General features: G+C 46.4%; 1 protein-coding gene across 3 annotated transcripts in view; it reads left to right on the plus strand.

Moving 5' to 3' along the window:
- Positions 1–24418, plus strand: part of WSCD2 (WSC domain containing 2) — a 123447-nt gene that overhangs the window by 21016 nt on the left and 78013 nt on the right. The window contains exon 2 of one of the 3 annotated variants that reach the window (XM_054527601.2): positions 17007–17163. The exons of the other annotated variants lie outside the window; for them this stretch is intronic. The gene's annotated coding sequence lies outside the window, so the exon portion shown is untranslated. The remainder of the gene's footprint in view (positions 1–17006; positions 17164–24418) is intronic. 3 annotated transcript variants of the gene reach the window in all.

Genomic DNA, 24418 nt, shown 5'->3' on the forward strand with positions numbered 1-24418 from the left:
CGGGGGATTGAAAGGGTCTCTCCCAGGAAGAGATGTGGAGTCTGGGATGGGAAGGATGAGCGGGACTCGACCAAGCAAAGGAGTGTGTGTGGTGGGGATATTCCAGTGTGAGGGATGGATTTGTAGAAAGTCCCCTACAGAGGGTGGAGTTGGAGTATGGTAGGAGCACAGCATGCCTGGCCGGAGCACAGAAGCAGAAGTAAAGAGGATGCAGTGACACAGGAGAGAGGCAGGCAGGACCCCGATATGCAGTAGGTGCTCAGTGTATGCTTGGGAATGGATCCACTTTGACCTTCCCTTTGGCACTCTCTCTACCCACCCTGCCCGGATACGACTGCCCCCGCACACAAGTCCAGGTGCGAAGCTCAGTGGGGTTGCTGCTGGGGCTGAATGTTGCTGGGCCCAGCAGGCACTTGAGCAGACCTCTGCAAGAAGCTCTGGAAAAAAGGCCCCTTGTTGGAGCCTTCAGGAGCCAGCCTCCTGGTGCAGCCTGGCTTTGGTCCCCACCTCACAGCCCTTCCTCTGACCTGAGTTTCTCCTTGGATCTGGGCTCCTGCCACCTGAGCATGAGCCCACGCCCTGGCCCCTTGGTGCCCCAATGCTCAGCTTCTGCTTGGCTGAGTCCAGTGTGGTCAGCACTCGAGCTTCCCTCACTGTCCCTCGCTGCTTCCCTGTGCCATCTCCCAGGGGGCTCACTCCCATGAGGTCCCGCAGATTCATCTACTGGTCAAACTGCTGACCTACCATCTACTGCAGGCTTTCTCATCCTCAACCCTGTTGACATTTGTGGTGAGATAATTTCTTTTTGCGGGCGTTGGGGGCTGCCCTGTGCATTGCAGTGTGTTGAGCAGCATCCCTGGCCTCTGCCACTGGATGCCTATAGCACCTCCTCCTCAATCATGACAATAAAAATGTCTCCAGACATTGACAAATGTCCCTTTGATGCAGGTGGAGAGGGGGAAAAATTGGCCCCAGTTAAGAACCACTGGTTTGGGCCAATCATAACACATTCCCTGGGAATTGGCAAATGACCTCCTTCCCAGGGGTGGGGGTTCTGTTAGCTAGGAAGAGGGAAGAGATAGAGTACAGGATTCACTGAATCAAGATCAGAGGTGGATTCAACTCTTATTATATATTTGGGGAAATGGATGTTCAGAGGGAAAGGGACTCGCCCAAGGTACACAGCCATTTAGAATGAAAGTCAAGATTAGAATCTAGGCCTAACTCTGCCATGCCTCCTGATCCATGTAGCCCTCCTGGGAATCTCCCGGAATGCCATGAATATTGATTAACCACACACTCACTGGGGACTCCCTTGAGGCCACTCTCTGGGACCTGATCTAGTTCCCTCTCTCTCACCTCTGAGGGTTTTTAGAGATGAAAACCTACTCCATGGGCTAATGACCAATTAATTGCTCTCTTTGGACAGATAACACTTCTCATCTTTTTCTAGAATTGTGTTTGCCTCCCCTGAGGTCAAGCCAGTTCTTTCCAACATTCTCTCAGCTCCCTCCCAGCCCTCCTCCTGCACACACTGGCCCAGACGGGAGAATGGCTCTGCAATAGGAGGGCCATCGATCTCCTTCCACGGATGTCACTGCTCTCCTGGATCCAGCTCCAGGCATCAGGGACGCTGCAGTTGCTCTCACAATGAGGGCATTTAGCTGCACTCTGCTCCCCCCGGGGGAACGCTCAGAGGAAACCGAGGAAGGGCCAAGAGGAAAAAGAAGAGAAGCAAAACCCAGCAAAACTGCCCATTCTGAGTGTGCTGCACTTGAAGAAGGAGGCCTAGCCAGCTCCAGTTTCAGAGATTTTTAGAAAGTGCCTCTGTTTGGCTTGGTTTCCCCATTGGTGGGCTGTGACCAAGGAAGGATAAAGTGAGAGCCCCATTCAGGCCAAGGCAAGGGTTCAACCTGAGCAGGGCAGGGTGAGAGGCCAGGAGAACAAGGGCTCTGTGTGCTCCTGGGCACAGGACATGTGCGCTGGGCTCCCACAGGCTCCAGCCAGGCGCTGGACACAATCAGAAATCCATGATGTGGCCAGAGAAATACAGGGTCGGGCAGGTACTGATGCTGTGTAATTCAGCCCTGAATAGTGCATTTTCAGGGTGAGCCACATTAGGGATGATGACGAACTTCCCCTCTTGGTGGCAGAGCCTGCTCTGGGATAAAGATGAGTCCCAGGAATTAACCAGGGCCATCCCAGAAGCCCGAGGGGCCTTTGGAGGCCAGGTGGGTGGTATAAGAAGGGCCTGTTGCAGACCGTAGCAGAGCGAGGAGCCCATGCCACATCTGGAGGCTCAGCTTACCAGAACCGATCGATATGCTAGGTTCAAATCCCTAAACTCAGGCAAGCGGTTTAACCTTTGTGCCTCTGTTTCCCCATTTAAAACTGAGTTTGGCTGGGCATGATGGCTCATGCCTGTAATCCCAGCACTTTGGGAGAGAGGCCAAGGTGGGCCCATCACCTGAGGTCGGGAGTTCAAGGCCAGCCTGGCCAACATGGTGAAACCCTGTCTCTACTAAAAATACAAAAATTCACCAGGTGTGGTGGTGCACACCTGTAACCCCAGCTACTTGAGAGGCTGAGGCATGAGGACCACTTGAAACTGGAGGCGGAGGTTGCAGTGAGCCGAGATCACACCACTGCACTCCAGCCTGGGTGACAGAGTGAGACTCTGTCTCAAACAAACAAACAAAAACTGACTTAGCACAAGTACTTACGTTGTAGAGTTGTGAGGATTAAAGAAGTTAACACAGAAAGCACTTAGAACGGTGCAGCTCATTTTATCTTTCAAGAGACCTAGAGACTGGGTTTGTATTTAAAAGCTCCCACTGGCTCAATGTTAGTGATGAATTCAAGTCAAGAAAATAATTAAATAAAACCTGTGCTCTGTGGCTCTCTGTAGCCCACACTTCATGAGCCATTCTGGCAACCTCTGGCGGAGGGTTTTAGACAGACTCAGCCTCCGCCACTGTCTCTACCCCTCATTGGTTCCTGACCTTGGAAGAGTGATGGCACTTGTCTGTGCTGTGTCTGCGTTTTCTGCAGTATCAGTGGGGATGCTGGTAAGAGTGAGGGCTTATAACCATAGGGGCAGGATGTGGAAAAATCACAAGGAATGGTGCAGCACCCCAGAGTTAGCAGTAGTGGGGAGCTGTAATCACCCCCAAGCCTGAAAAGGCAAAGTGCAGAAACCTAGAAAAATTAGCTGTATGGAGAGGGTCACCTGCAGTGCCATGTTCTTTGGTAGAGGGGCTCAGCCAACCCTTGTGGCTCCACAGAGGGAGAGGTGATGGGGAAAGAAATGTACGCCCTGACCATCCTTGACCCAGCTTCCAATATCCTGCCAGGGCCTCCCGTTGGCCAAACTCTAGTGGAAGTTAGGGAAGCAGAAAGCTCATTGATGTGGTTCCCCCAAGCCACCTCCAAGTGGACAGCAGGGCAGATGAAGAGGAAGAGCATGTCTCAAGGGGCAAATGGAAAACAGCAGACAGATCTGAGAAATGGGGGTGGTGGTGGTACTGCTTGCCTTGACCCTGCTGGAAGGTTTTTCTTAGTCTAGATGAAGTGTGATGCTCAACACGTGGTTGTAAAGCATTAAGTTGAAAGTATTTCTGTTGTTACTGGATTAGAGAAAGCAGAGGCACCAGGAGGGAAGGTCAGGGCCCCTTGAGTGTCCTCAGAGTGGGTAGATGGTGTCCTGGAGTTGCGAAGGGTATATTAGTTTCCAATAGCTGCTGTAACAAATCACCACAAACCTGACAGCTTAAAACAGCACACATTTATTCTACTACAGTTCTGAAGGTCAGAAGTACAACATGGGTCTCACCAGGCTAACATCAAGGTATTGGCAGGACTGAGTTCCTTCTGGAGGCTCCAGAGGAAAATTGGCGCCTTGCCTTTCCCAGCTTCTAGATGTTACCCACATCCCTTGGCTCATGACCCCTTTTCGTCCTCAAAACCAGCAATTGTATGCCTCTGGGCTCTGTTTCTGTTGTCTTCTCTCCTTCTCCGACTCTGACCCTCCTGCTGCCCTCATAAGGACGCTTGTGATGATATTGTATCCATGAGATAATCCAGGATAATCTCCCCTTCTCAAGATTCCTAGCTTAATCACATCTGCAAAGTCCCTTTTGCTTGCATGACAGGTCACATATTCACAGGTTATGGGGATTAGGACGCGGATATCTTTGGAGTAGCATTCTACTCACCGCAAAAGGGTTCCAGGAAGCTTCTCAGAGGAAAGATGTCTTCCCACTGTTGTGCACAAGAGTCCAGAATCACCTCCATTAACATTTCTTTTTTGGATTAATAATTTCCACAAACTCTAGCACTTATTAATCTATCTTCAATAATTTTCCCAGAGCTGCATATTTTTCATGAATCCAAATGAACTCATTATTTATTATTGCTTCATTCTAAGCAATAATACATATGCAATCAAGGTGTGATGGGCACTTATGATTTTTGTAACTATTCCCATTAAAATAATTACATGACTATTGACATTTTAAGAAGAGTTTATCTGTGTACCACCTAGAAGTACCACGTGAGACATGGTGAATATGCCCCAGATCCCAGCCTGCAGCTGCAGGGTAATGTTGTGGAAAGAATTCTGAAAGAGGAGTGAAGAGACCTGGGTTTCAGTTCTGGATCTGCTCTGTGACCTCAGCCAAGTCACATTCTTTTGTGGGGTCTCAGTTTCCTGATCTATATAATGGGGACAATTCCTAAGGTTAACTCCAGCTTAGATATGATAAGGTTTTGCTGTTAGCATATTAGTATGTTGGAAGTGGGAGAATGGGGCACAGGACAGGTGAGTTTTGATATGGATGGAAGAGATTTGGTATATGGGGGTACTGTTAGGGGCATGATTGTGGCCCCCATACCCTAGGACCAGAATTGCTGTTCTTCCTGATGCGCAGCTAGTACCATATGCATACACCAATCAGGGCTTTCAGCAGGGAGACAAAATTTTATTCAGCCGTGTGCGTCTTATTAAGCCTAGAATAAGGACCTGTTATATTTTCTGGTTGTTGAATGACTGATTGACTGACAGAAGAAATGGCAGTATGATTCTTGTGATAGTCCCAAGAGGTCAACACTGACTGAAAGGCCCTGCTTATGACTGGAAGACCCCAGGGGACTTAGTGGTGGGTATGTGATCTCTGTGAGTCAGAGACCTAGGTTCAAATCCCAGCTCTACCACTTGTGAGTTTTGTGACCTTGGGCAGTTTACATCACTTCTCTGAGCCTCATTGTTCTTATCTAGATGATGGGGATAAGAATAGTACCTCCTCTGTAAGTTTGTGGTGAGATTTAAATGAGATAATCTATGCAAAGAGCACAGCCCAGTGCCTGGCACATAGCTCCATAAATATTAAGAGTGACAAATACGATTGCTATCATTCTGCCTCCCATATTGTCTGGGAAGATGAAGATGATCCGAAAAGACTCCCAACCTCTCCCAGGCTATTCAAAAGATTTAGGGAACTGTTGGAGACCCCACATAGGAAGTGGCATGTTGAGTCTTTGAAATATACATCTACACCACCCAGGCTGTGCCCCCCACACACATACCAACAAGCCATCTGCTGAAGTTCAAATATTGTTCGAATGTAATATTTTGAAAGTGTTTTTCAGATGCTTCCTAAATGCTTGCCAAAACTCTAAAAATCTCACGTGAGCAAAAAATATAATTTTTATTTGGCTTTGCGTTGTGTGAATAGATTGTCAGATGGTGAGAAGATGAAGGCAGTAGATTTGGTTCTTCACAAAGAGGAAGGGGAGGAACACGTGCTCTGAAACCAGGCAGGCTCAGGTCCGTGTCCTGGCCCCACCACTTAGCATCAGGCAACCTCAGCCCATTATTTAGTACCTCTGAGCTGTTTCCTCCTCTGAACAATGTTTTAACTCACAGGTTAACAAGTCAGGTTAGCTCAGCACATAGTAAGCACTCAATCAATAGTAGCAGTTAAAACTTTCTAAAAGAATATCCATGTACTGGCTGGTGCATAGTAGGGTCTTTCTAGGTGTTCATTTCCCCATAAGCAGGACCCAGTAGCAGAGGGATGACCTTGGGTTGTTGAGCAGAGCCTTTCTAAGAATGGGTTGAAATCCTACCTCGTCTATATATTTAAGGAGCCAGCACATTAAAAAATCTGATTTGACAGATTGCTGATTTCTGCTAAGGTGGACAGGTGTGGGTTGTGGGTATCAAGAAATCTATTTAAGCCCACAAATACAGGTGTACCAGAAATATCAACTTTCTTAAATCTTTTTAAATTAAGTCAAATTTGACTTGGAGTCTCTACTGATTTGTAGAAAAATTCTGATTTCAGTCATTATTGAGGCTCCTCACTCCCAGGATGGATGAATTTCTCCCTGGTCACCACCAAACCCCAACTAGCCATCCAGCATGCTTCCTCTAAGTCTAGAAACTCTGTTATTCTGAGCCAAGCTTGGAGCAACAGGCAAACCTCTGCCCACATTGGTATTTCTGGCGCTGAGTGTCTAGACGCTTCCCTCAGGCACTGCCACACTTGTTTGGAACCTCTGGCTTATTCCTTGTCCCAGAGAAATCAACTTCTCACCTCCACTTTCCTCCCCAGGACCCCACCCCATAAGCTCATCAACGAGCTTTCAACAGGATTTGCAAACAGGCAGTTGTAAAATTGAATGAGGGCCCCAGATATTTCTCTGTGGCTTCTTTGTGGTTTGTTTGTTTGCTTGCTTTTAGTTTGTCATAATAGACTTTATTTTGGAGGGCAGTGTTCAGTTTACAGAAAAATTGAGTAGCAAAGTGCAGAGAGTTGCTCCATATACTCTTTCCACTCTGTCCTTCACTCCACCATTGTATGACCATCTGGTCTTAGTGAGGGTCATTTGGCACAACCAATGAACCAATATTGATACATTATTATTACCTAAAGTTCATGGCGTACATTGGAGTTTACTCTGTGTTGCACAGTCTTTGGGTTTTGACAAGTGTATAATGACATGTGTCCACCATTACAGTGTTATACAGAAGAGTTTCATGGCCCCTAACTCCTCTGGGCCCCACCTATTTCCCTCCTACCCCCGGAGCTGCTGGCAATGACTGATCTTTTTACCCTGTCCACAGTTTTCCCTTTTTTGTATCTTTTTAAATTAATTACTTTAGCTTCCAAGATTTAAAAAGTGGAATATTTTACATGAAAACCCAGATGTCCAAAGTCTCTTAAGAACTTAGGATATTCCAAGCAACCACGGGCTGGAGTGAGTGCCAGCTGCTATCTCCCCCAAGTTCCCTACCCAGAGTGGGGTGAGCTCCTCCATTTGTTCTTCCTCATCATCTTGCAAGCGGCCTCCTCTCCCTTCCTTGGCCCTGGTAGACATTTGGGTCTGTGACTCTAGCCTGGCCTCCTACAAACACTATCTCCTGCCCTGCAAATGTATTCTTGGGGCTGAGGGTCACAACAAAATTGGCCACCTGCTTGAAATGAGAGAGAGAGAAAAATTTAGGGAAATCAAATACAAATGAATTCCTCTAGAAATTATCTCGTAACTTGTGGGAGGCTCCTCTGAGGCCACACAAACACCCAGCCACTACAGGCTGTCTGAGGCTAGTACCATGTCAGCCAACATCCTACACTCAGCAGATTCCTTCTGCGTTCTCCGCACAGCCTGTACTTACGGGATGTCTGAGGCTGTGAGCCCGGGTGTAGGCTACACATAAAGTCCTTCAGTGGCCATACACCTCTGGGTCAGTAATTTATGCTAATGCTGCAATTCACCCTACTGACCTTGTTTCTGGAGCATGGCAGAGAACTGGACACCCAGAGATTAAATTGCCCCTGGAGAGGCGTGGGTGATAGCAGCCACAAAGGGAGAGAGTAGGAGAGTTTCAAGTTCAGAGCACACTACTGAGACACAATGAAGGCCACCCTTTAACTTGGCTATAAGGTTTCATTTTGGAGAAGAGCCTGAGGCTCTAAGCAGTGAAATACAACCTGGCGTTAGGCTGCGCATGTTCCCATCCTTTCTCCTATGACAAGTCCCTGGGGTGGGCAGCGGTGGGGGGGTCTTTACACTCAGGGCCACTGGGCCGGGTGAGGAGTGGCCAAAACAGCCCTAGATGCAAGGCCCAATATGTGCCCCTTCTGTGCTGTGTGATCTTGGGTAAGTTGCTTTGTCTCTCTGAGTCTCCATTTTCACCTCTGGAAGATAGAGGTGGCAATGATGCTTCTCTCACAGCAGAATAAACAGGGATGTTATATCCCAGGGGACTTCCAGGTCTCCTGTCCCAGCCCTACATCACTCCCTGACAGTACCAACATCCTGCTGACTGCCCAAGTCATCATACTCAAGTCCTCCCTCTCCCTCACCCTCCATGTCTATTCAAGCCACAAGTATTATCTGAGCACCTCCTATGTGCCAGGTGCTGGCAATACAATGGTGAACAAAACAGATCCCACCCAACCCTTGTGGAACCAACATTACCCTCCTTGTGTCCTTGATGCTTGTACCTTCACCTCTGGCTATTCTGATGCAAGCCATCTGTCTTTTGCCTGGATTCTGTAACATCTTGCACACTACAGCCAGAGTTCTTCTGGGAAACACACATCTGATGATTAAAGACCTTCTGTGGCCCCTAGAATAAAATCAAAGCTCACTGTGCTCCAGCCATCTTAGCCTCTTCTGTGTCTCTGAAAGGGATATAGCCCTGTCCCACCTCTGGAGGTTGCCCTGGCTGTTCCTCCATCTGGTTTCCTTTTCTTAATATGACATCATCTTCTCAGGTGTCACTCTTGAGACCTCCTTCTCCAGCTGACTCTCCTTAGTCCTTGCTGCTTCCCCATCACAGCTCTGGTGATGATGCTGGTGCTGATAGCCAATGTGCCTGTCGTGCTTTCTGTACACCATACTCTGTCCTAAGCCTCTTTTGTTATAGTGACACATTTAGTCCTCACAACAGCTCTGTGAGATAGAAACTACTCACAGTATACCCATTCTACAGATGAGAGAATCAAGGCAGAGGGGAAAGTGGCTAAGCTGGGGCTCCACAGTGCTACAGTGTTATGCCTCTGACCACTCATTTGTGATCCGCATAGAGGGTAAGACTCTATCTTGTTCATCTCTGCATCCCCAGCACACAGAGTCTGGCACATCGTAGATGCTCAGTGAACTCTCACAGAATGATGAATGGCCGTCTTGCTGAAACAAATGAGCTAGTGATGTTCTGAAATCCCCGCTCCAACTGCTTGGGATCATCTGAGCATGAGGGATTCTTCTTCTTGCTCTTGGACTGTGAGTTGGTTCTGCCCAGGGGAGGAATCTGTCTCCTTGCCCCAGAAAGCCCCCGGCAGCCCCTGCAGCATCTCTTGCTGGGGAATGCAGGCGTGGGAGGACGGTCCTTGCCATCATTTGTTTTTCTCAGCGTTGGCTTTTCTCGTATACAATCTGCCCCTGGCAGACAACAGAATCCAAGGATTCAGTACTGTTGAGGGTATTTCTGGCTGTGAGGGCTCCTGAGGTTTCCCCCTGTGCTGAGACAAAGGGAATTTGCCCAACCAGGGCTCTGTGAGGGGCCTTGGTGGAGATATTAGACACGGTACGATAACACGAGAGCCATGTTACATTCGTTACAGCTTCATAGTTAATTTAGGATCTTGGCTGGTTGAGGGGTGTGGCTGCTTGGCTTTTAGAGGCTGCCAAGGATGGCTGCTGAAGGTGAGCTTCTTTCAAGACCCAAAGTGAAAATGAACCGTTGCCGTGAGTTCTGCAGGAAGATGGTTGGTGGGATGAGCTGATTCTAAGGACTCACTTCAGAGCCTGCAGTCTGAGGTGGACAGAGCTTACTTTAAATCCCACCTTAGTTACTCTGTAGCTATAGGATAGCATATGACAGGATAGTATATTGTATTGGTCTGTTCTTGCATTGCTATAAAGAAATACCTGAGACTGGGTAATTTATAAAGAAAATCGGCTCATAGTTAGGCAGGCTGTAGAGGAATCATGGTGCTGGCATTTTCTTGGCTTCTGGGGAGGCCTCAGGAAACTTACAGTCATAGCAGAAGGCAAAGGGGAAGTAGAATCGTCTTACATGGCCAAAGCAGGAGAAAGAGAGGCTGGCAGGGGAGGTGCCACACACTTAAACAACAACCAGATCTTATGAGAACTTAACTCACTATCACAAGAACAGCACCAAGAGAGAAATCTGCCCCCATGATCCAATCACCTCTCACCAGGCCCCACCTCCAACAATGGGCATTACAATTGACCATGATATTTGGGTGGGGACACAAATCCAAACCATGTCAGATATGATATATGATGTGATAGATAATACAACACAATATACTGTATTATATTATGCTATACTGTGTTGTGCAGCACACCCAGGATTTCTCAATAGGAGAGGGGTGAAATTGTCAAGAGCACAAACTCAGGAGGCAGGTGCCTGCATTCAAATCCCAGCTCTGCCATTGATGAGCTTTGCAACCCTTGGCCTTGTCCCATCACCTCCCTGAGCTTCAGTTTCCTCACTTATAAAGTGGTAATAATAACAGAAGCCACCTAAATGGATTATTGGGATGATAGATGAAAGCACGTGTATGGAGGCAGGCAGGTGTGTGGTGGAGAGAATGAAATTTGGAATGGTGCAACCTGATGTTTAAATCTTGGTGCTGCCACCACATACGTGGTGTATGTGGCTTTAGGGGAGTTTTTCAGCTCTCTGAACCTCACTTTCTTCAACTGTAAAATAGAAATATTGATTCCAATTTACCTTGCAGAGCTGTTATAAGAAAATACCATAATGCATACAGGGGCTGTAAAGGGTTGAATTGTCTTCCTCCCTCCAAATTCATATGCTTAAGTTCTAACCCCCAGGCCTTCAGAATGTGACTTGATTTGGATATAGGGTCATTGCAGATGGAATTAGTTAAATTAGGATGAAGTCATCGTGGAGTAGAGTGGGCCCCTAATCCAATGTGACTGGTGTTCTTAGAAAAAGGGAAAATTTGGACACAGACTTGAACACAGGAGAAAGGACATGGGAACAGGAAAGTAGTGATCAGGGTGGTATTTCAATGAGCCAAGGAATGCCAAAGATTGCTGGCAGACCACCAGAAGCTTCAAGAGAGGCCTGGAACAGATTCTCTCACAGCCCCCAGAGGGAACCAATCCTGCTGACACCTTGACCTCTGACTGCCAACCTCCAGAACCAGGAGAGAATAAATTTCTGTTGTTTAAGCCACTTGGTTTGTGGTGCTCCGTTGGCAGCCCGGCTTAGCACAGAGCCCGGCACAAAGCGAGTGCTCACTGCATAGTTCTTGTTTTGTTATTCCTATGACCAGCATATTCAGTCCTGTGATGCCTGGGAAGCTTGTGGTGGGTCCAGAATGGGTCAGAACCCAGAACACAGCTGGGCTATGTGATGTGGGTGAGTTACTTTCCCACTCTGGGCCCTCAGTGCCCTTATCTGTAAAACAAAAGCTCCACCTGATCAGAATAACGAATGAGACCCCTCACATGCAGGTTTTACCATGGCTTCACTGTGCACTATCATCTCAAGCCCTCTCCATGGCCCATGCATCACCATCCTCCCCACTTTACAGATGGAGACACTGAGGCTCACAGAGGGAAGAAGTCGCTTGCCCATCGTTGCACGGAAGCCAAGTGGCAAAGATGGGGTAAAATGGTAGACAGTCCCTGCTAAGGCCTGCCCTTAGCCACAGAATACTGGTGAGGTGGAAAGGAAGGACGGCAGAGGGACTGTGACCTCAGATTCTCTTCCAAGCCTGAAGACAACGTTGGCCACATTGTTCTCATTTCCTCCTTTGGGCTTCTTCAGCATCTTCCTTGCAGGCTCATATCTCTCCGGAAGCTCTTGGAATCCTGCCTGTTCATAGGGAGGAGTCACCAAGCCCCCTTCAGACTCACGGGTGGAATAATCAAGCACATATGCCTTGGAAAATGGGCTGGGGGATCCCCAGCCCCCCAACCCATTTCACACTCAGATGCAAGCAACACCCTCAGTCCCCAGGGCTCCCAGAGCTTTCTCATTCCATTTGTATCAACGTGCCCCACACATGTTATGAGCCAAGTTCTACTTCTGGGGGAAAGAAAAAAATCTATTTCTTTCTGCATCTTGGCATCTATTTTTCCCAAAGTGCCAAGGAAATTCCATCTCTGATAAATGACAGGCAGCCACCAGAAAAGCTTGGATGTTTATTCCCTGCTGGGGAGAGGAACAGGGCTCAGACCCTCTTCTCAGCATCCTGGAGAATGCATTTCCTCCATTTTCTGGAGGGGCTGGGAGTAAGGCCTTCTCTTTTCTCTCTCCAAATGACCTCTGCTCAGACCTGGAGGCCCTTCCAGAACAGTTTCTGATGGATTCTGGAGTCTGACAGACCTGGTTAGCAAAGTACCCTGGACTTGGTAAATGGCTGTTTCCATCAATATCATTCATTCATAAGATATCACTGCATGCACAGGCTGTGTGTTGAGTCTGTATCTTGTGCCAGCCTCTGTGTTAACTGCCTTAAACATCACTTCACTTACTCCCCACAAAAACCTGGAGGAAGTAGAGTGATGCCTCATTGTATAGGCAGGAAAACTGGGGCTTCAAGAGAGGCTGAATCCTATTCCTATGGACATGAAGCTAATAAGTGGTAGGTCATCAGCTAAGTGATACCACTAATAAGTAGTATTTGAATCCAGATGGGTCTGATCTGATTCCAAGTCTGAGCTCGTAAAAAGTCTATACCATCCTCCTGGCTAACACAGTGAAACCCCGTCTCTAGTAAAAATACAAAAAATTAGCTGGGCGTGGTGGCAGGCGCCTGTAGTCAAAGCTTCTCGGGAGGCTGAAGCCGGAGAAATGGCATGAACCTGGGAGGCGGAGCTTGCAGTGAGCAGAGATTGCACCACTGCACTCCAGCCTGGGCGACAGAGCAAGACTTTGTCTCAAAAAAAAAATAATAAAATAAAAATAAAAAAAGAAAGGAAAAGTCTATACCATCCTTCTTTCTAAGTGTGGTGGGTCGAATAATCCTCCTCTGCCCCACCAAACCTGTCCACGTTCAAATCCCTGGAACCTGCAAATATGGTACCTTAAGCATGGTAAGAGGTACTTGGCAGATGTAAATGAGTTAAGGATCTTGAGATGGGATGTTATCCTGGATTCTCCAAGTGGTCCCACTGTCATCGCAAGGATCTTCATAAGAGGGAGGCAGGGAGGACCCGAGTCAGTAGCAGGAGATGAGATGATAGCAGACATTGGAGTGAGGGAATGCAGGCAGGAGGGGAGGGGCCAGGAGCCAAGGCATGCAGGCAACTTCTAGAAGCTGAAAAAGCAAGGAAGCAGATACTCCCTGAAGCCTCCAGCAGGAACCAGCCCTGCAGACATCTTGATTTTACACTTCTGATTTTCAGAACTGAATAGAATGAACTTATGTTTTTTTTAAGCTAGTAAGTTTGTGGTCATATGTTACTGCAGCCACAGGAAACTAATATACTAAGCATGGATTAAAAAAATTAAGGAAAGATACTAGAAGAATAAGTGAATGTCTGGAAAGGTAGTGAATAAATGAGTGACACATAGTGGCATCAATGATGGCTTGCCTTTGACATCCCAGTGGGTCACTGTCTTCTCTACAGCCCAGGGCCCAGGACCCATGACAGAGTGGTTGGCATTACCACTAGACCTGTAGCCCTTCACTTATTTATACTGTTAGCCCTTCACTTATTTATACTGTTGTTTAATCTTAAATCTTTTTTTTTTTTTTTTTTTTTTTTTGCAGAGAGGGGAATGTTTGAAAACTTCCTACGATGGTATACCTTACATACTGTAAAGTACAAAATCAATAAATTTTTACAAACTTATAGAGCCATGGAACTTTTGCCAAGATCAAGATACAGACCATTCTTATCACTCCAGAGAGGTTTCTTTGCATTGCTTCCTAACTGATACCCCTGTCACCAGAGATTAATTTGCCTGTCCTTGAACTTCATATGAATGGAATCTCGTACTGTCTTTTCTTTTGTGCCTGGCTTCTTTTGCTCGATGTTATTTATATAAATCCGTGAGATTTATTCACGATGTTGCATATATCAGCAGTTTCTTTCTTGTTCATTCAATTTTTAATCCTTTCTCCATTTGAAGGACACATGGCTGATTTTCTCCAGTTTGGGACCCTAATGAACAGAGGTGCTAGGGACATTCTTGTACAAGTCTTGTGGGAGATTTAAGCACTCATTTCTTGTAGGTGTATACCCAGGAGTGGAATTGCAGGGTCCTATGTATGTGAATGTTTCGCTTCAGTGGACAACACCAGTCTCCAGCCTGAATCTAACTTGGGGAATGCCTTCCTTGCCCGCAACAGCTTTCTCTCCAACAGATCTACCCACATCTCCACATTGTGTGGGTCACAATTCTTAGGAGACAAGGAGGCCCAATAACTCGTCACATCCCAGTCCAGGAAAGCCTCATCTGACCTGATGGGTTTCAGAGATGTGATGTAGGAGAAGGTGGGGACAAAGAGGGTACCCAGTCTCCTTTTCATGTGGGCTAATTTGCTAACCAGCAAATGGACTTGCTGCCCAATGCACATAAAAGCAAACAACTATGGCACTGGTTTTTGAGAAAAGAAAGACTTTATTGTAAACCTGGCTGGCAAGGAGACAGAAGTCAGGCTTAAATCTGTCTCCCTAATTTGGGATCTGGAGCAAATTTTAAGGGATCAGAGGACAAGGGAAAAGATTTAGGAGTGGTGGGTTGGTGGGGTCTGATTAAAGGGCTTCAAATTTGACCATTTACAGTAAAGTATGTTGAGGCAGATTTTAACCCTGGATCTTCTGGGCCAATAGACCCCTCACTTCTGAAAGAGTTCCAGAGTTCAGGTTCTGGTCATGTCCCAGTCTTCTTGGTTCCAAGGGGAGGATTCATGGTTCCAGGTGTTGCTAAAGGTCAAAGATTTTTCTATTGTGCCCAGGCTCTGTTACCCCAAAGGGGGACTCTAATTTTTTTTTTGTTGTTGTTGTTGTTTGGTACAGACAGGGTCTTGCTATGTTTCCCAGGCTGGTCTTGAACTTCTAGCTCAAGTGACCCTCTCATCTTGGCTTCCCAAAGAGCTGGGATTATAGGCATGAGCCACTGCACCCAGTCTACTCAGCATTTTGTCTTCAACAGAGCAGGCCCAGTTTGGGCTGGTACCAAGGTTACATGTTCTTTCTATGTGGGGCCCTCCCATTTGCTGAGTTGATGAGGCAGAAGTTTGGAGTTTAGTTGAGTGTGAGGTAGAGACATCTCCCAAACTTAAATCATCAGCACACCACCCTTGCAATTTTTCCCACATTTGCTATTTTTCTTGGAATTGATTTCCTTTTTTACTGAAAATTGTTTATTTAGGAAGTTAACTTACCTGCAAATATAAAATCAATATGACTTTCCCTAAATAGAGGGTAATCACTACAGACACTCCAAACCAAGACAAGGTAGATCAATTCTAGCCAGGCACCATTACCTGCCTGGAATTCTGCGCCTGAGGCCTCTCTCTGTTATAAAGGCAGATTAGCAAGCATTTGAGAGGTGTTGAAGCTCTATTAGCACCAAACTGAGATTTTTTAGTGATGTCATCAGAGATATTGAAAGAAAATTAAAAGTGAATACTTTTCTCACTTTATGATAGAATGGTATTTAACACTGGAATCTTCCCTTATGCTGAGATGGCTTCTACACTTTGAGAAACACTGATGTATTGAAAAGCCTCCTGGTTGGGAGTCAGATCTTTGTCCGAATGCTCTGCTAGCTCTGTAATATTGGATCAGTGACTTCATCTCTCTGAGCCTTAACTCCCTCATTTGTGCAGTGGGATGATCATAGCACCTGCCTCAGAGGCCTGTGAGTGTGAATGAAGAACTCAGTAAATGACTCTGCTCTTGGTATTTTTGTGATGGGGTCATCTAATGAATCTTATGTCTAAAGATTGATGCCAGCAGTGGGAATGGACATCCTAGAGATTTCTACATTGAGATTCTTAGGGTGTCTGCTTCTAAGCAAAATCCTCTGTTGGCTTCAGCAAAGTTCTCTGCCATTTTGGGGGAATGTTTATTGCCCTTGGGATTCTGCCAAGGTTAAATGGAGAAAGTGGTCCTGGTGAAATTCACACACTTTGTCATTGGCTCACAGGCACAGATACTAAATCTGATCCACTGGAGAGTACGCAAGATCTCTCCCATGCATCTGTTCTTATGGAGGTGGTAATGTGTTGGGGCAGGAGATTCCCTGTCAGACCTACCTGTGTCCCAGCCCAGTTTCAGTCTATTTGCTGCATTTTTTTGTTTGTTTGCTTGCTTGCTTGCTTTCTCTCTTCTTTCTTTCCTTCTTTTCTTTTCTTTCTTTTCTTTTCTTTTCTTTCTTTTTTTCGACAGAGTCTCGCTCTGTTGCCCAGGCTGAAGTGCAGTTGCGTGATCTTGGCTCACTGCAACCTCTGCCTCTCAGATCCAAGTGATTCTCCTGCCTCAGCCTCCAGAGTAGCTGGGACTACAGGTGCCCACCACCACACCCAGCTAATTTTTGTATTTTTAGTAGAGGCAGGGTTTCGCAATGTTGGCCAGGCTTGTCTCGAACTCCTGACCTCAAATGATCCACCCACCTCGGCCTCCCAAAGTGCTGGGATTATAGGCATGAGCCACAGCGGCCGGACTATTTGCTGCGTGTTTTAGGGGATGCCACTTCTCCTCTCTGGGTTTCAGTTTGCTCATCTCATAAATGGGAATATTCGAACCTTATAGAGTGATATGAATGATAACATGAGATGAAGCACAAAATACAATAACCAAGTATTTAATAGACAAAAATCATTGCTATAATTGTTCTTACTTGAGGAAGCCATAGGCTGCATTTAAATGTTCTGCAGAGCTTACTCTGCCTCTTGGACTCATGATCATTCTAAATCTTTGTTTCGGAAAGACTCTCCCCACCCCACTCCAATCCCTCAATTTTCATTCTATTCCAGATGTTCGCTTGTGTGTTCTCCACTGCTCAAACCCAGGTGGTCATTCTGCAACAGCTACAACTTGAGTAAGACCAAAACACAACTCAAGTGGACTTTCTAAAAAGAGAATAATTTATTTTGGCTCACAGACATCAAAATTCGCAAGGGATTGCTTCAGGTATGGCTTGATCCAGGCTCAAACAGAGCTCATGAGATCTTAGTTTCTCTGCATCTCTACCTTCCCCTAGGCTTCAGCTGCCCTGATGGTAGCAAGATAGTGCCAGGAGGCCAAGCTCACTTCTCCCAGATGCCCAAATCCATAAGAATCTAGAACCTTTCTCTCCCAGCCAAAGGCTTATTGTTTCTGATTAGAATACCTGCTTGTTTCTGAACCAATCACTGTGGTGGGAGAGGGATATGGGCCATGTTGATTGGCTTAGGCTAGGCAGGACCTATTTTTGGCAGTGAGTGTTGGGTCAACCCCATGCAAACCCCACTGTTGGATGAAATGTGGATTCTGGAGAGCATCAATGCTAGAAGAGGGTGAGGGGTAAAATGATCCTGGGGCTGCAATCAACTGATGTCCCATTGTTTTTTTCAAATAAATAACAAATTTTCCGTTAGAAACTCAGCAATGTAGCAGGATTGAAGGAGCCTCTCTCTCTCTTTCTGTCTCAAGTCATTCTTGTGCCATGTTGCCTGAAAATAACAAGGTTGAAGTCAGAGTGATGAATGGGGGCAACATTGACTCGGCACTAATTTTGCCTGGAAGCCGTAGCTATTTTGGGCTCCTGCTGAGGCCTGGTTTAGCTTAGCTGGTTAGACAGTAGGGCTCGCGAGGTCAAGGGTATGAAGAAGGAGCAGAAACATGGGATTGGAGCAGAAGTCCTGGATCCTGATCATGCTCTGCCACTTTTCAGCCAGAAACCTTGAGCAAGTCACATATCTTCCCTGGATCACCATCTCCATGTCTCCCTCAAATGTCCCTTTATTCTGCCCCCATCTCCTCCATTAGGTCACCCCTACACATCTCAAGACTGACTTCCCATCCCAAGACTGGGTGGGATGTTCCTCCGTGTGCCTATATTGCCTTAGACTTCTGAGTTCAAATCCTAGTTATTCCACTTACTTACCGAATGACTTTGGACAAGTTTATCAATCTCATTGTGTCTCAGTTTCCTTGTCTGTCAAATGGGGGTACTGTGACTAGTACCTATCTCATGGGGTTGTTGTAGTGATTACAATGGATACTTTATGTAAGCATTTAACATAGGGCTGGGCTCAGCAAATGCTAGCTTGAAAGAATGGTTCTGAAATCCAAGTGGAATAACAAGCCTGTGACATAAAACTTCTCCCTTACTGTATAAGATTCATGGAGCTGTGTTTTTATACCATTCTCTCCTGCACCTCAGTATCTAGCAATGTTCCTGGTGTATAGCAAGTCCTCAATAAAATTTGTTAAATCAATATCCTAGTTCAGCATGTTCTAGGGTAGTGGTCCTCAACCACTGGGCCACACAGCAGGAAGTAAGCAGTGGGCCAGTGAACAAAATATCATCAGTATTTACAGCCGCTCCTCATTGCTCACATTACTGCCTGAGCTCTGCCTCCTGTCAGATCAGTGGTGGCATTAGATTCTCACAGGAGCACAAATCCCACTGTGAACTGCGAATGCAAGATATCTAGGTTGCACACGCCTTATGAGAATCTAATGCCTTCCATCACCTCCAGATGGGAATCTAATGTCTTCCATCACCTCCAGATGGGGCCGTCTAGTTGCAGGAAAACAAGTTCAGGGATCCTACTGATTCTACAATGTGGTGAATTGTATAATTATTTCATTATATGTAACAATGTAATAATAATAGAAATAAAGTGCGCAATACATGTAATACACGTGAATCATCCAGAAACCAATCCCCCCCACCCCCTGGTCCATGGAAAAATTGTCTTCAGTGAAACCAGTCCCTGGTGCCAAAAAGGTTGGGGACCACTGTTCTAGGGTATTCCCCTAGCTCTGCTGAGAGCACAGAATTGCAAAATTAGGCTGTCCATGGGCCTCGACAGAAACGTCAAGTTTGAAAGGTCAGTGTGAGCTGGTAGGAGGCTTCATCTGTGACTGATTTGAGCGGTGCCAAAGTCACTCCCCTTCTTGAAATCCCATTCTTGGCTCTCTCTGCTTCCCGCCCACCCAGAGCTTGGAGTTTAGGAAGATCCCTCTGACATGCAAACATCTGCATAAAAATCCACAATCACCATCTTGTCACTGGCTTTAACGATCTCATTAGACTGGCAGCATGTAGGGGAACAGGGCACAGGACAGTTTTCCAGGGTCATGGATGGAGGAATGAAGAAGTCAGAGAGAGGCTACCTCCCTGGGTGAGAGGAAAGGTAGCCAAAGAGCACACTGTTGGTTTTGCCCAGAGCTTGACTGGCAGTGACTCTGTAAATTTTGTTGGCAGTGTTGATATAACACCCCAAACAAGGTCCTCGCTATTTGAGCAGCACATTAAAGACCCAAGGGAGGTTATTTTACTTGGCAGCTTCCCCACAGGGTGGCCAAGAAGCTGAAGGCAGAGACTGTGCTCCCAAAGCCTTCTTGTACTGGGAAGGGGAGAATAAGCCCCACAGAACCTGTGGCAGGTAGCTTGCTTTTCTCTCCCCAAAGGCATTCTTAAAACTGTATGCTGGCAGTGTTCTGTAGCCAAAGAAAATGTCCTGGATGTATGTGTGTGAGCTTGTATGTGTGTCTTCCAAACAAGAACCACCTTTCAGCCTTACCTTTATTTTTTTTTCTGTTATGGGTTAGTTTTAGCACAATTTATTGCTTAGCTAAGTTAGGAAACTCACTTAATGCAGGTCCAGCACTATGCAGTGTACTCACTACACACACAGAGAGAAATGGGAAAATAAGTGATAATGACGACATCGGTGTTGGTGATGACAAAGACAATGACAAGACAACAATGATGATGATGGTGATGATGTAAATATTAATGCTGATGATGATGGCAGGGATGATGATATTGACAACAATGATGTTGATGATGATAATGAGAACAAAAATCTATTGCCCAGTACTCTTCTAAGTGCTTTAATTTACTAATTTATCTAAGTCCCATAATCACCCCATGAGAAAGGATCTATGGTCATTGAATCCATCACTGGCTAGTTGTATGCGGCTGGGCAAGTTATTTCACCTCTCAGAGACTCAGTGACCCTATCTATAAAATGGAAATAAAAATAGCAGTTCTGGGTAACACGCTTAGTCAATGTCTGACATGATGCCAGCATTCAAGAGATAAAAGTGATTCTTATGTAGCCCCAATTGATCCTCCTGTCAACTCTGTGAAAGAGGAAGTATTTTTCTGACCCTGATTTTACAGAATGGTAAGCAAGTTCTCCCAGCTAGGAGTGGCTGAGCTGGGGCTCAAAGCTAGTCATGGGATTTCAGTCCTGTGGGCTTGCAAAAGCTGTTTTAGGCATCTCTGCAGGGCTAGCTCTGATCCACAGGGGTCCCTGGGCTAAGGCTGGGCTCAAAGGTCCACATGAGACCAGACTGGCTTCAGAGCATACAAAGCCCTCAGCCAGGGTAAGGTTGTGCTAAGGTGGGAGAGGCTGGTGCTTTTGTGCCCATGAAATGAATCGCTGGGTACCTGGACTAGTCTGGGTGGCAGAGACACAAGTCACTCAAATCTCTTACCTCCCGCCCAGGAAGGCTGGTGGTGCTGCTTGATTTCGAGCCAAAAGAACCTAGTTTTCTAGCTCTTAGGAAGACCCCTCTGACACGCAAACATCTGCATAAAAATCCACGATCACCGTCTTGTCACTGGCTTTAATGAGCTCATTAGACTGGCAACATGTAGGGGAACAGGGCACAGGACAGTAAGTTTTCCAGGGTCATAGATGGAGGAACGAAGAAGTCAGAGAGAGGCTTAGACACCCATATTGCTAGAATTACACCATTTATTATGGTGGCCACTGGCCATGTATGGCTATTGAACATTTAAAATATGGCGAGACTGCAGTAGGGTGTGCTGGACATGTGAAATACACATCAGATTTTTAAGTCTTTGTATGAAAAAAAGAATGTGAAATATCTCAATAATGCTTCACACTTATGTTGAAATGACCTTTTAGATCTAATAGATTAAATATATTATCAAAATTAATTTCACTTGTTCCTTCTTCATTTTTTTAACATAACTTCTAGAAGATTTCAAGTTACATATATGGCTCATATTGTATTTCTCTGCTCTATAGTTTATAGTCTACTGAGGTGATTAAACAGCTGGATTAAGAGTTTCCATCCTGGAGTCAAACAGACTGAATTCGAATCCCCATTTCACCTCTAACCAGCTGTGTGACCTTGGGCAAGTTACTTCCCTTCTCTGGGCTTGAGTGTACCTGCTTGTACACTGAAGTACAAGGTAAATATTTGGGAAGAATTTTGTCAAACTGTATGGTTTTAAATAAGAATTCTTTTTATTCCTAAACAAAAAAGAAATACTATCAGAAACACTGACAAATATTATTGAGGAGGAATTCTACTTGCCTTGAGAAAGAATAGGCTTTGCATTCAGTCAATTCAAATCTAGCCAAAAGCACAGAGCTGCACCATTGTTGAGAGTTAATATATGATTTCTAGGGTTTTTGGAAATCCTGAGGGGTCCCTTGGACCCTAGAGGGCTGTCAGAGACCTCTAAAAAGCTGGGACTATGGGAAAGAAAGGAGGACCGTGATCAATATTCACTCCTTACAGACAGGGGAATGGATGACGAGAGAAGTTAGGTAACTTGTTCAAGGTCACACAGCAAGTAGATGGCAGACTAGGTCCTGCCAGGGTCTGTGCTCATGATCACTTGCTATACTTTGTCATCATACCCAATTATCACAAAAGTCCTACTTTTAGCCCTATTTAAAGATGAAGAAACAGGATCAGAGAAGTGAAGGCACTTGTCTATGGTCACACAGTGGCAGGTGGCATTCAATGCCAGATATACTGGGCTAAAGAGTGCCCCCCAAAATTCCATGTCCATCTGGAACCTCAGAATTGGGTCTTATTTGGAAATAGATTCTTTGCAGCTGTAACTAGTTAAGTTGAGGACATACTGGATTCAGGTGGGCCCTAAATTCAGTGACTAGTGTCCTTATTAAAGAAAACAGAGACATGCACACACACAGAGAGAATGCCATGTGAAGACAGAGAGAAAAATTGGGGTTACACCTCTACAAGTGAGCAAATGCTAAAGATCGCCGGCAACTGCTAGAAGCTGGAAGAGGGGCATGGAACAGATTTTTCCTCAGAGCCTTCCCAGAGGACCAACTCTGCCACCACCTCGATTTTGGACTTCTGGCCCACAGAGCTGTGAGAGAGTAAACTTTTGTTGTCTTAAGCCACCCAGTTTGCAGTAATTTGTTACAGCAGCTTTAGAAAGCTAACACACCAGGTGCTATGGTGTGAAAGTTTGTGTCCCCCCAGATTCACAAGCTAATGCCCTAATCTTCAATGGGAAGTGATTAGGTCATGAATGAGATTAGAGATCTTGCAAGAAGAGACAGGAGATAGCTTGCTTCCCCCCTACTCCCCACCCCTTCCCCCTCTCTGTCATGGGAAGACACAGTGAGAAGACCAGGAATTGGGTCCTCCACAGACACTGGATCTGCTGGCACCTTGATCTTGGACTTCCCAGACTCCAGAACTATGAAAAATAAATATGTGTTGTTTAAGCCGCCCAGTCTAGAGGGCTAAGACACAAGACATGGCACCCTTGCTGCTGCTTCACTGTCAAAGCCCCAGCTCATCCCGGGGCGCTGTCGAGATGTCCCCCTCCCATCCTCATCCCAGACCCTCCCACCAGCCACCAGCCTGAGCAGCTGCAGAGCCTCAGAGTGGCCCCGCTGGCTCTTGGCTGTGAGAAAGGCCTTCTGCTCCAGGCATGGTGAGCTCTTGCAAATTACTGTTTTCAGTTGAAAAGAGGCTCCAGAGGGCTCTTCAGCTGCTCAGCAGGAGACGTGAAGGCTCTTGAATTAACTCAGAGAATCAGAAGCTTCTATGGCTGATGGCCAGGAGGCCCCCCACCCTCCCCTGCCTTCATCCTATCCCTTGGTCAGGCCTGGGAGGGGAAGTGGTGCTTCTCAGGGGTTCCCACAAGAGCAGCCTTGGTGGAGGCCAGATCCAAGTCACCTGTGGACTGATTGCCAGGTAGATGCTGGGGTCAGGAGATGCTGAATGAGGTTCTGCTGTTTCCAGGGGGTCAGCATCCTTCTGACTCCTATGGTGAAGGGGCCTCAGTGTGCTTCCTGTACAGCCAGGAGTCCTGTCACTGGTCTGCACACACAGTCAGCCTTTATTTGATCCAATCAGAATGCAGGAAGCCATTGAGACAGAGCTGATTCCTGGCTCAGTGTGTGTATGTGTGTGTGTGTGTGTGTGTGTGTGTGTGTCAGGGACTATCAGGGGTTTGAATACCCTTGCCCTACTGGGTGATCTGGCATACACTCACCTCTATCTCCACCTTAGTTTGGGCCATTCTCCCCAAAGCCTGCTGTGCATTCATCCAACCATGCTCCTTGAATGTGGGGTGTTTGCCAGGCCCCGTTATGCACTTTACAGCGTCATCTCACTTGATCTTTACAAACCCCTGTGCTGAATTATGATCACTGTCCCCACTTGACAGATGACAAAACTGAGGCCCAGTCACTTGCCCAAGTTCCCAGAGCTGACAAGTGGCTGAGCAGGATTTGGATGTTAGTCTGTCTTGCATCAAAGTCTGCACTCCTTACCGTAGTAATCTGGGCAGCTTCTCCACTCTCCACCCACATTCCCTCCCCACGTGTGTAGGCATCTTGCCCTTAAAAAATATTCAAGGCTGAAGCTGCCTTACACAGAGTGTTATAATTAAGAGACTGGGCTCTGGTGTCAGACATTTCCAGGCTTAAATCCCAGCTCTACCACCTGCCAACTGAGTGCCTCAGTTTCCTCTCCTGTAAAATAGAGACAATCATGGATTTTGATTCGGGGGCTTCTGTGGGGATTTGGTGAGGGAATATGGGAACAGTCTGGCACTTAGTACATGAGTCCTCACATGGTGGCCAGAGTCTGATGTCATTGCTGGACAGTGTCCTCCAAACCAAGAAAGCTAATGAACCCTGGGTCATTCCTATTGCCAGCGTTTGCTCATCCCACAAAATGTCTTTGAGCTCCTAATTTTTAAATTATTTTTCATTTTTTAGAGATAGGGTCTTTCTCTGTTGCCCAGGCTTGAGTGCAGTGGCACAAGCATAGCTCACTGCAGCCTCAAACTTCTGGGCTCAAAGGATCCTTCCGCCTCAGCCTCATGAGTAGCTAGGACTGCAGGTGCATGCCACCGCACCTGGCTAACTTTAAATCATGTGAGTTTTTTTGCAGAGATGGGATCTTGCTTTGTTGC

This window comes from Pongo abelii, chromosome 10 (assembly GCF_028885655.2).
Source record: "Pongo abelii isolate AG06213 chromosome 10, NHGRI_mPonAbe1-v2.0_pri, whole genome shotgun sequence".
In the NCBI taxonomy this organism is placed as follows: domain Eukaryota; kingdom Metazoa; phylum Chordata; class Mammalia; order Primates; family Hominidae; genus Pongo; species Pongo abelii.